Here is a 9776-nt window from a genome sequence, read left to right as displayed (position 1 = left end):
TGGTGTTATTTCTGAGGTCTCTGTTCTGTTCCGTTGGTCTGTCTGTTTTGATACCAGTACCATGCTGTTTTGGTTACTGTAGCCTTGTAGTATAGTTTGATGTCAGGTAGTATGATGCCTTTCTTTTTGCTTAGGATTGTCTTGGCTATACAGGCTCTTTTTGGTTCCATATGAATTTTTATTTTTATTTTTTTGAGAAAGAGTTTCACTCTTACTGCCCTGGCTGGAGTGCAATGACGTGATCTTGGCTCACTACAACCTCCACTTCCTGGATTCAAGCAATTCTCCTGCCTCAGCCTCCTAAGCAGCTGGGATTACAGGCATGCGCCACCATGCCCAGATAATTTTGTATTTTTAGTAGAGATGGGGTTTCTCCATGTTGGTTAGGCTGGTGTCAAACTCCTGACCTCAAGTGATCTGCTTGCCTCGGCCTCCCAAAGTGCTGGGATTACAGGTGTGAGCCACTGCACCTGGCCATGAAATTTAAAATAGTTTTTTCTAATTCTGCGAAGAACGTTAATGGTAGTTTAAAGGGAATAGCAATGAATCTATAAATAACTTTGCGAAGTACGGCCATATTTATGATATTGATTCTTCCTATCCATGAGGATGAAATGTTTTTCTAATTGTTTGTGTCCTCTCTTATTTCCTTGCGCGGTGGTTTGTAGTTCTTGAAGAGGTCCTTCACATCCCTTATTAGCTAACTGTATTCCTAGGTATTTTATTCCCTTTGTAGCAATTGTGAATGGGAGTGCATTCATGATTTGGCTCTCTGCTTGTCTATTATTGGTGTATAGAAATGCTTGTGATTTTTGCACATTGATTTTTGTATCCTGAGACTTTGCTGAAGTTGCTTATCAGCGTAATGATTTTTTGGGTGGAGACAATGGGATTTTCTAAATACACATTCATGTCACCTGCAAACAGAGACAATTTAACTTCCTTTCTTCCTATTTGAATACCCTTTCTTTCTTTCTCTTGCCTGATTGCCCTGACCAGAACTTTCAATACTATGTTGAATAGGAGTGATAAGAGAAGACATCCTTGTCTTCTGCCAGTTTTTAAAGGGAATGCTTCCAGCTTTTGCCCATTCAGTATGATATTGGCTATGAGTTTGTCATAAATAGTTCTTATTATTTTGAGATATGTTCCATCAATACCTAGTTTATTGAGATTTTTTTTTTTTAACATGAAGGGATGTTGAATTTTATTGAAGGCCTTTACTGCATCTATTGAGATAATCATGTGGTTTTTGTCATTGGTTCTGTTTATGTGATGGATTATGTTTATTGATTTGTGTATGTTGAACCAACCTTGCATCCCAAGGATGAAGCCGACTTGATTATGGTGGATAAGCTTTTTGATGTGCTACTGGATTTGGGTTGCCACTATTTTATTGAGGAGTTTTGCATTAATGTTCATTGGAGATACTGGCCTGAAGTTTTCCTCTTTTACTATGTCTCTGCCAGGTTTTGGTATCAGGATGATACTGGCCTCATAAAATGAGTTAGGGAGGAGTCCTTCTTTTTCAATTGTTTGGAATAGTTTCAGAAGAAATGGTACCAGCTCCTCTTTGTACTTCTGGTAGAATTCAGCTGTGAATTCATCTGGTCTTGAGTTTTTTGGTTGGTAGGCTATTAATTACCGCCTAAATTTCAGAACTTGTTATTGGTTTATTCAAGGATTTGACGTCTTCTTGATTTAGTCTTGGGAGGGTGTATGTGTCCAGAAATTTATCCATTTCTTCTAGATTTTCTAGTTTATTTGCATAGAGGTGTTTATAGTATTCTCTGATTGTAGTTTGTATTTCTGTGGGATCAGCGGTGATATCCTGTTTATCATTTTTTACTGTATCTATTTGCTGCTTTTCCTTTTCTTCTTTATGAGTCCAGCTAGTGGTCTATCTAGTTATTTTTTTCAAAAAAACAGTTCCTGGATTCATTGATTTTTTTGAAGGGCTTTTTGTGTTTCTATGTCCTTCAGTTCTGCTCTGATCTTAGTTATTTCTTTTTTTTGGAAGAAAATGACTTTATTAGTGGCCGGGCGCGGTGGCTCAAGCCTGTAATCCCAGCACTTTGGGAGGCCGAGATGGGCGGATCACGAGGTCAGGAGATCGAGACCATCCTGGCTAATACAGTGAAACCCCGTCTCTACTAAAAATACAAAAAACTAGCCGGGCGAGGTGGCGGGCGCCTGTAGTCCGAGCTACTCCGGAGGCTGAGGCAGGAGAATGGCGCAAACCCGGGAGGCGGAGCTTGCAGTGAGCTGAGATCCGGCCACTGCACTCCAGCCCGGGCTACAGAGCAAGACTCCGTCTCAAAAAAAAAAAAAAAAAAAAAAAAGAAAATGACTTTATTCTAATTAACTCACAAAGAATAAAATCATAACAGCTAGTTTAAGGAGGTAACACATTTTGCCCAGTCCCAAATTCTACAGAGTAGGAACACACCCCCTTCCATTTGAGTTCTGAAGCAAGGAAGCTAGGAATGACAGGAGAGGTTTAACTGATGGTTACACTTTATAACTTCACTATCAATTCTATTTTTACACTAAATTAACTTAAGGTATGAGAGCTGATTTTCCATCTCTCCAGGTTGAACTTCTTGATTAGGCCAATCCGTTTGCAAGTCGGCACTGTTTCAGCACCTCATTGAAACCCTCACAGAGCTTGATGTCACCCTGGTTCTGGGCACACTCCAGAAACTGTTTGATCTCATAGAAGCAAGGCTGCTGCTGCTGTGCCGGCTGGGTTCCCTGTGGCTCCTGGTAAGTGATGTCAGGCCTGGCAGGCTCAGCATTACTTCCTCCACTGAAGCCCCCAGTAATGGCATGACCCAGTGTGTGTCCCACAGCAGAGCCCACAGCCACGCCAGCTGCAGTGGTTGCCATCTGGGCCATCAGACCTGGCTGCCGGGGTGCAGCAGCAGAAGAGCCAACTGCAGATGGGGGTGCCGCTGCTGGTGGCTGAGCGACAGGTGCCGGCCTGGGTGCAGCTCTCATCTGAGGTGCCCGGCTGGCCGGAGGGGCCATGCAGGAGGTGCGGCTTCGGCTTCCACGCGGCATCCTACGTACTCGACGGGTGGGCCTCTGGACCTGTAACAACCGGCGAAGAGCTAAGCGACTTCTGAGATCTTAGTTATTTCTTGTCTTCTGCTAGCGTTTGGATTTGTTTGCTTTTGCTTCTCTAGTTCTTTTAATTGTGCTGTTAGGGTGTTGATTTGAGATCTTTCTTTCTTTCTTTTTTTTTTTTGAAACAGAGTCTCACTCTTGTTCCCCAGGCTGGAGTGCAATGGTGCAATCTCGGCTCACTGCAACCTGCGCCTCCCGGATTCAAGCGATTCTCCTGCCTCAGCCTCCTGAGCAGCTGGGACTACAGGCGCCCACCACCACGCCCAGCTAATTTTTGTATTTTTAGTAGAGACAGGGTTTCACCATGTTGGCCAGGCTGGTCTTGAACTCCTGATCTCAGGTGATCCGCCCGCCTCGGCCTCCCAAAGTACTGGGATTACAGGCGTGAACCACCGTGCCCAGCTGATTTGAGATCTTTATAGCTTTCTGATTTGGACATTTTGTGCTACAAATTTTCTTCTTAACCTTGCTTTAGCTGTGTCCTAGAGATTCTGGTATGTTGTCTTTTTGTTCTCATTGGTTTCAAAGAACTTCTTAGTTTCTGCCTTAATTTCATTATTTACCCAGCAGTCCTTCAGAAGCAGGTTGTTCAATTTCCATGCAGTTGTGAGGTTTTAAGTAAGTTTCTTTTTTTTTTTTTTTTTTTTTTTTGAGACGGAGTCTCGCTCTGTCGCCCAGGCTGGAGTGCAGTGGCCGGATCTCAGCTCACTGTAAGCTCCGCCTTCTGGGTTCACGCTATTCTCCTGCCTCAGCCTCCTGAGTAGCTGGGACTACAGGCGCCCGCCACCGCACCCGGCTAATTTTTTGTATTTTTAGTAGAGACGAGGTTTCACTGTGGTCTCGATCTCCTGACCTTGTGATCCGCCCGCCTCGGCCTCCCAAAGTGCTGGGATTACAGGCGTGAGCCACCGCACCTGGCCTAAGTAAGTTTCTTAATCCTCAGCTCGAATTTGATTGCACTGTGGTCTGAGAGACTGTTTGTTATAATTTTAGTTCTTTCGCATTTGCTGAGGAGTGTTTTACTTCCAGTTATGTGGTCGATTTTACAGTAAGTGCCATGTGGCACTGAGAAGAATGTATATTCTGTTGATTCGGGGTGGAGAGTTTTGTAGATGTCTGTTAGGTCCCCTTGATCCAGAGCTGAGTTCAAGTTCTGAATGTTCTCGTTAATTTACTGTCTCATTGATCTAATATTGACAGTGGGGTGTTAATAACATGTTTGAGTTTATATGTCATATAAAAAATAAATTAAATAATTTTTATTCACCTTGCACCTATTAAAGTGTTTGCCTCTTATGTTTATTGCATGCAAAACATTATTAGCATTTTCATCCACTTTTTTTACCCTTAATGTAAATGATAATATAATTTATTCCTAATTGTTCCTTTAATATATAAGTGTTTCATGTTTTATAATATTCATAGTGTTTCTGCACTTGGAAATAAAAGGCTTTTAGTTACTTCTTTTTTTTTTTTTTTTTTTTTTTTTTGAGACGGAGTCTCGCCCTGTCGCCCGGGCTGGAGTGAGCGGCGTGATCTCGGTTCACTGCAAGCTCCGCCCCCCGGGTTCCCGCCATTCTCCTGCCTCAGCCTCCCGAGTAGCTGGGACCACAGGCGCCGCCACCGCGCCCGGCTAATTTTTTGTATTTTTAGTAGAGACGGGGTTTCACCATGTTAGCCAGGATGGTCTCGATCTCCTGACCTCGTGATCCACCCGCCTCGGCCTCCCAAAGTGCTGGGATTACAGGCTTGAGCCACCGCGCCCGGCTTTTAGTTACTTCTTAAGGCTGGATTGTAGCCTTTCCAGTTTGTGTAAGAAAAGCAGCAATATATTAGTAACAAGTTTTTCTGGTATCGTTTTATGCTTATTCTTTAAAATTTTTTATTAAAGCTTTTACTAAATAATCATAATGCATTTTGGTGAAATGTTATTGCTGTCACTGTGATACTAATAATTTAAAAACTGTGCTCTTTTTTTGTTTGTTTGTTTTGTTTTTTGAAATGGAGTTTCTCTCTGTCACCCAGGCTGGAGTGCAGTGGTGTGATCTTGGCTCACTGCAGCCTCCACTTCCCGGGTTCAAGTGATTCTCTTGCCTCAGCCTCCTGAGTAGCTGGGAATACAGGCGTGCACCACCACACCTAGCTAATTTTTGTATTTTTAGTAGAGACAGGGTTTCATCATGTTGGCCAGGCTGGTCTTGAATTTCTGACCTCAGGTGGTCCACTCGCCTTGGCCTCCTAAACTGCTGGGATTATAGTCATGAGCCACTATTTCCAGCCAAATCTGTGTGCTCTTCACGCATTCCCAGTCATAGTAGAAAATTGTAGTTATCTAGAAAAATTTTTCTGGGTAAAATCTTAAGTAGTACACTATTTTTATTTAGGTTTTTATGGTTTAAAGTTTCTTTTAAATTTCTTTTGCAATTTTATATTTCTGTGTTTCTAATTTCAGGGTAGGCCACCTTACATAATTTGTGTTTTAGTTTTTATTTATATATTATAGTTTTAATAGAAATATTCAACTGTGTATATTTTAAGAAAGTGTTGCTGGGCGTGGTGGCTCACTCCTGTAATCCCAGCACTTTGGAAGGCTGAGGTGGGTGGATCACCTGAGGTCAGGAGTTCGAGACCAGTCTGACCAACATGGTGAAGCCCCATCTCTACTAAAAATACAAAAAATTAGCTAGGCATGGTGGCAAACGCCTGTAATCCCAGCTACTTGGGAGGCTGAGGCCGGAGAATCGCTTGAACCTGGAGGCAGAGGTTGCAGTGAGCCGAGATCAAGCCATTGCACTTCAGCCTGGGCCACAGAGTGAGACTCCATCTCAAAAAAAAAAAAAAAAAGTAAGAAAAGAAAGAAAAAGAAGGTGTTCAGAAAAACTGAAATATGCATGTCATATGTCACTTGACTTATGTTCCTTGACTCAGATTGTCTTTTGGCAATTTAACTATCTATGCTTTTGTTTGCCTGTATACATACCCTCTCTTTTTTTTTTAATGATGTATTGTTTTTGGTTGGTGATCAATGGTTGTTCATCCTGTCTAGGTGAGTAGTCATGAAAGTTGTCTTAATTTCTCCATCCGTTTATTGGACAATCCATATTATTTTTGTAGGAGAGAAATACTTTGTGATTCAAAGGTAATTTTTGAAAAGTTTCATAAATCTGTATCTTTTTAGTTTTTATTGTTTATTTTCAATAGTGTTCAAAACCATATAAAATTTATAATCTTAAATATTTTTAATGTATAGTTCAGTCATGTTAAGTATAGTGACATTATCACACAACATATCTTTAGAACATTTTTGTCTTCCAAACCAAAATTCAATACACATGAAAAAACTACTCATTGTTTTTCTATTACCTAGACCTTTCCAAATATCATTTTATTTCTTGTTTATAGATATCTCATATAAGTGGATTCAGACAATATCCAGTTTTTGTGACCACCCACTTTGTTTAACATGTTGTTAAGATTTATCTTTTTTATATGTTACCTTTTCTGGTTTTGAAAAGCTGAGTAATATTTTATTAGTTTTATATTCCAAATTATATTTATTCATTCATTTGATGAGGAAAGTTTTGGCTTCTTTGACCTATCTTCTTTTGCAAATAATGCTGCAATAAATATGGGTATGCAAATAACACTTGACTGCATATAGGAAGCTTTATTTCTGAGTACACTGTTATGTTTTGTTTTTCTAGTTGTCTGCCTTTATGCTAGTATCAAACTGCTTTAGCTATTGTGGCTTCAGAATGTATTTTAAAACCAGGAAGTTCAGGCTGAGCATGGTGGCTCGCGCCAGTAATCCCAGCACTTAGGGAGGATGAGGCAGGTGGACCACTTGAGGCCAGAAGTTTGAGACAAGCCTGGCCGACATGGCGAAACCATGCCTCTACCAAAAATCCAAAAATTAGCTAGGCATAGTGGCTCACACCTGTAACCCTAGCTACTCGAAAGGCTGAGGCACGAGAATCATTTGATCCTCGGAGGCAGAGGTTGTAGTGAGCTGAGATCACACCACTGCACTCCAGCCTCGGTGACAGAGTGAGACTCCATCTCAAAAAGAAAAAAGTGTGATGTCTCCAACATTGCTTTTGATTTTTGAAAATTGTTTGGCTCTTCATGGTCACTTCATATTCATATGATTTGGGGGTTGTTTTTTCTATTTATGCAAAAATAAACTGAGAATTTGAAAAGGATTGCGTTGAATCTGTAGCTCACTTTAAGTAGTATATCATCTACCTAAAGACATCTTCATAATATTAAGTCTTCCCACCCTTAAAGAAGAGTATGCTCAAGAGTGTATTGCTTAATTTCCATATATTTGTGAATGTTTCAGATTTTCTTCTCTTATTTTATTCCATTTTGGTTATAAATAATAATCAGTAAGTTTTCAATTTTTAAAAGTTTAAGACTTGTTTTATGACCTAACATGTATAGTATCAAGAAGAATGTTTTATGAGATATTGAGAAGGTTGTGTATTTTGTTGTGTGGAGTGTTTGCCATATATACATCTATTAGGTGTGATTTTACAGTGTTTCAAGTCTTCTGCTCCCTGTGTGTTTTGTACTTTAATTTTGTCAATATTTACTTTATAAATTAAAAACTCTGATGTGAGATATAAATGAGATATGCTCACATGAGCACACAGACAGACACACATATACAATTGTCATAGGTTTTCAATGAATGAACTCTTTTATTAAAGTCTTTTTTGATTCTTGTAGTTTTGAATTAAAATATATTTTATGAACTATGACAAATTTTGACTTAAAATGTATTTTGTCTAATTAATTGTGATCTCTTATGCTCTCAGTTAACATTTGCATGAAATACCTTTATGTTTGTTTGTTTTTTGAAATATCTGGGGTTTTGTTTTTGTTTTTGTTTTTTGTTTTTGTTTTTTTTTTTTGAGATGGAGTCTTGCTCTTTCTCCCATGCTGGAGTGTAGTGGCGCGATCTCGGCTGTCTGCAACCTCCACCTCCCGGATTCAACCAATTCGCATGCCTCAGCCTCCCGAGTAGCTGGGATTACATGCACTCACCACCATGCCCGACGAATTTTTGTGTTTTTTATAGAGATAGAGTTTCAACATGTTGGCCAGGCTGGTCTCGAACTCCTGACCTCAGGTGATCCACCCACCTTGGCCTCGCAAAGTGCTGGGATTACAGGCATGAGCCACTGCGCCAGGCCTGAAATATCTTTTTTTTTTTTTTTTTTGAGACGGAGTCTCGCTCTGTCACCCAGGCTGGAGTGCAGTGGCCGGATCTCAGCTCACTGCAAGCTCCTCCTCTCGGGTTCACGCCATTCTCCTGCCTCAGCCTCCCGAGTAGCTGGGACTACAGGCAACCGCCACTTCGCCCGGCTAGTTTTTTGTATTTTTTAGTAGAGACGGGGTTTCACCGTGTTAGCCAGGATGGTCTCGATCTCCTGACCTCGTGATCCGCCCGTCTCGGCCTCCCAAAGTGCTGGGATTACAGGCTTGAGCCACCGCGCCCGGCCTGAAATATCTTTTTTTATACTGCCACTTTTAGTCTATTTTTGTCATTAGATCTAAAGTGAAACTGTTGTACACAGAATATAGTTGGAGCTTTTAATCCAATTAAGAACTTTTTTTTGCAGTATATGATTGTTAATTGGGAAAGTTAGTTCCTAAATATTTAAATAATATTCTGAAAGAAGATGACTTACTATTGCCGTATTATTAATTTTTTTATTCGATTATTGTAACTATTGCATTCTCTTTTTCTTTTACTTTGTCTTCTTTGTTGTCTCATTTATTTTCATATTGACAGATTTTAGTTCCTTTCTCATTTTTTATGGAATATCTTTCTAGGTAGTTTATTTATGTTTACCATGGGCATTACATAAGACCTCTTAAAGTTACAACAATATATTTTAAACTGGAAAGATCTTCAGTTGCATCCAATTCTTTTGTTTGTTTGCTTTTTGAGACGGAGTCTTGCTTTTTCTCCCAGGCTGGAATGCAATGGTGCGATCTCAGCTCACTGAAACCTCCTCCTCCTGGGTTCAAGCAATTCTCCTGCCTCAGCCTCCCGAGTAGCTGGGATTACAGGCACGTGCCAGCACACCCAGTTAATTTTTGTATTTTTACTAGAGACGGGGTTTCACCATGTTGGCCAGGCTGGTCTCAAACTCCTGACCTCAAGTGATCTGCCCGCCTCGGCCTCCCAAAGTGCTGGGATTACAGATGTGAGCCACCGCGCCCAGCCCTAATTTTTTTAAAGTACATCTACCCTCAACTTTGTTATTGATGTCACTAATTGTATCTTTTTATATTAACAGGTGTTTATAACTCTATTTGTTTGTCTATCATGTTTATGAGTATAGTCAGTGTTTGCTGCATCATCATTTTCTCACTGCACAGTTTTATATATGTGTTACATATATGGCTTTTCCAGAGAGTTATGTATTTTCGTATGATGTGTTGTTTTCTAGCATTTTATTTTCAATGGAAGGGACTCCCTTTAGCATTTTTAGTAGGGCAGGTCTACTAGTGATGTACGTTTTCACTTATTTATTTATTTTGAGACTCATTTAAACCTCGGAGGCAGAGGTTGCGGTGACTCAAGATAGCACCACTGCACTCCAGCCTAAGCAACAGAGTGAGACTCTGTCTCA

The 9776-nt window shown here is 40.4% G+C and overlaps 1 pseudogene across 1 annotated transcript; it reads right to left on the bottom strand.

Moving 5' to 3' along the window:
• Positions 1 to 2339: 2339 nt before the first annotated feature.
• Positions 2340 to 3123, bottom strand: LOC112620183 (annotated as a pseudogene). Its single transcript, XR_003118486.1, has one exon. The product of XR_003118486.1 is annotated as a coiled-coil-helix-coiled-coil-helix domain-containing protein 2 pseudogene (transcript).
• Between the last annotated feature and the right edge of the window lie 6653 nt (positions 3124 to 9776).

Source organism: Theropithecus gelada, chromosome 3, assembly GCF_003255815.1.
Source record: "Theropithecus gelada isolate Dixy chromosome 3, Tgel_1.0, whole genome shotgun sequence".
In the NCBI taxonomy this organism is placed as follows: Eukaryota; Metazoa; Chordata; class Mammalia; order Primates; family Cercopithecidae; genus Theropithecus; species Theropithecus gelada.
The sequence above is the reverse complement of the archived record's forward strand: the minus strand, read 5'-3'. Positions and strand labels throughout refer to the sequence as shown.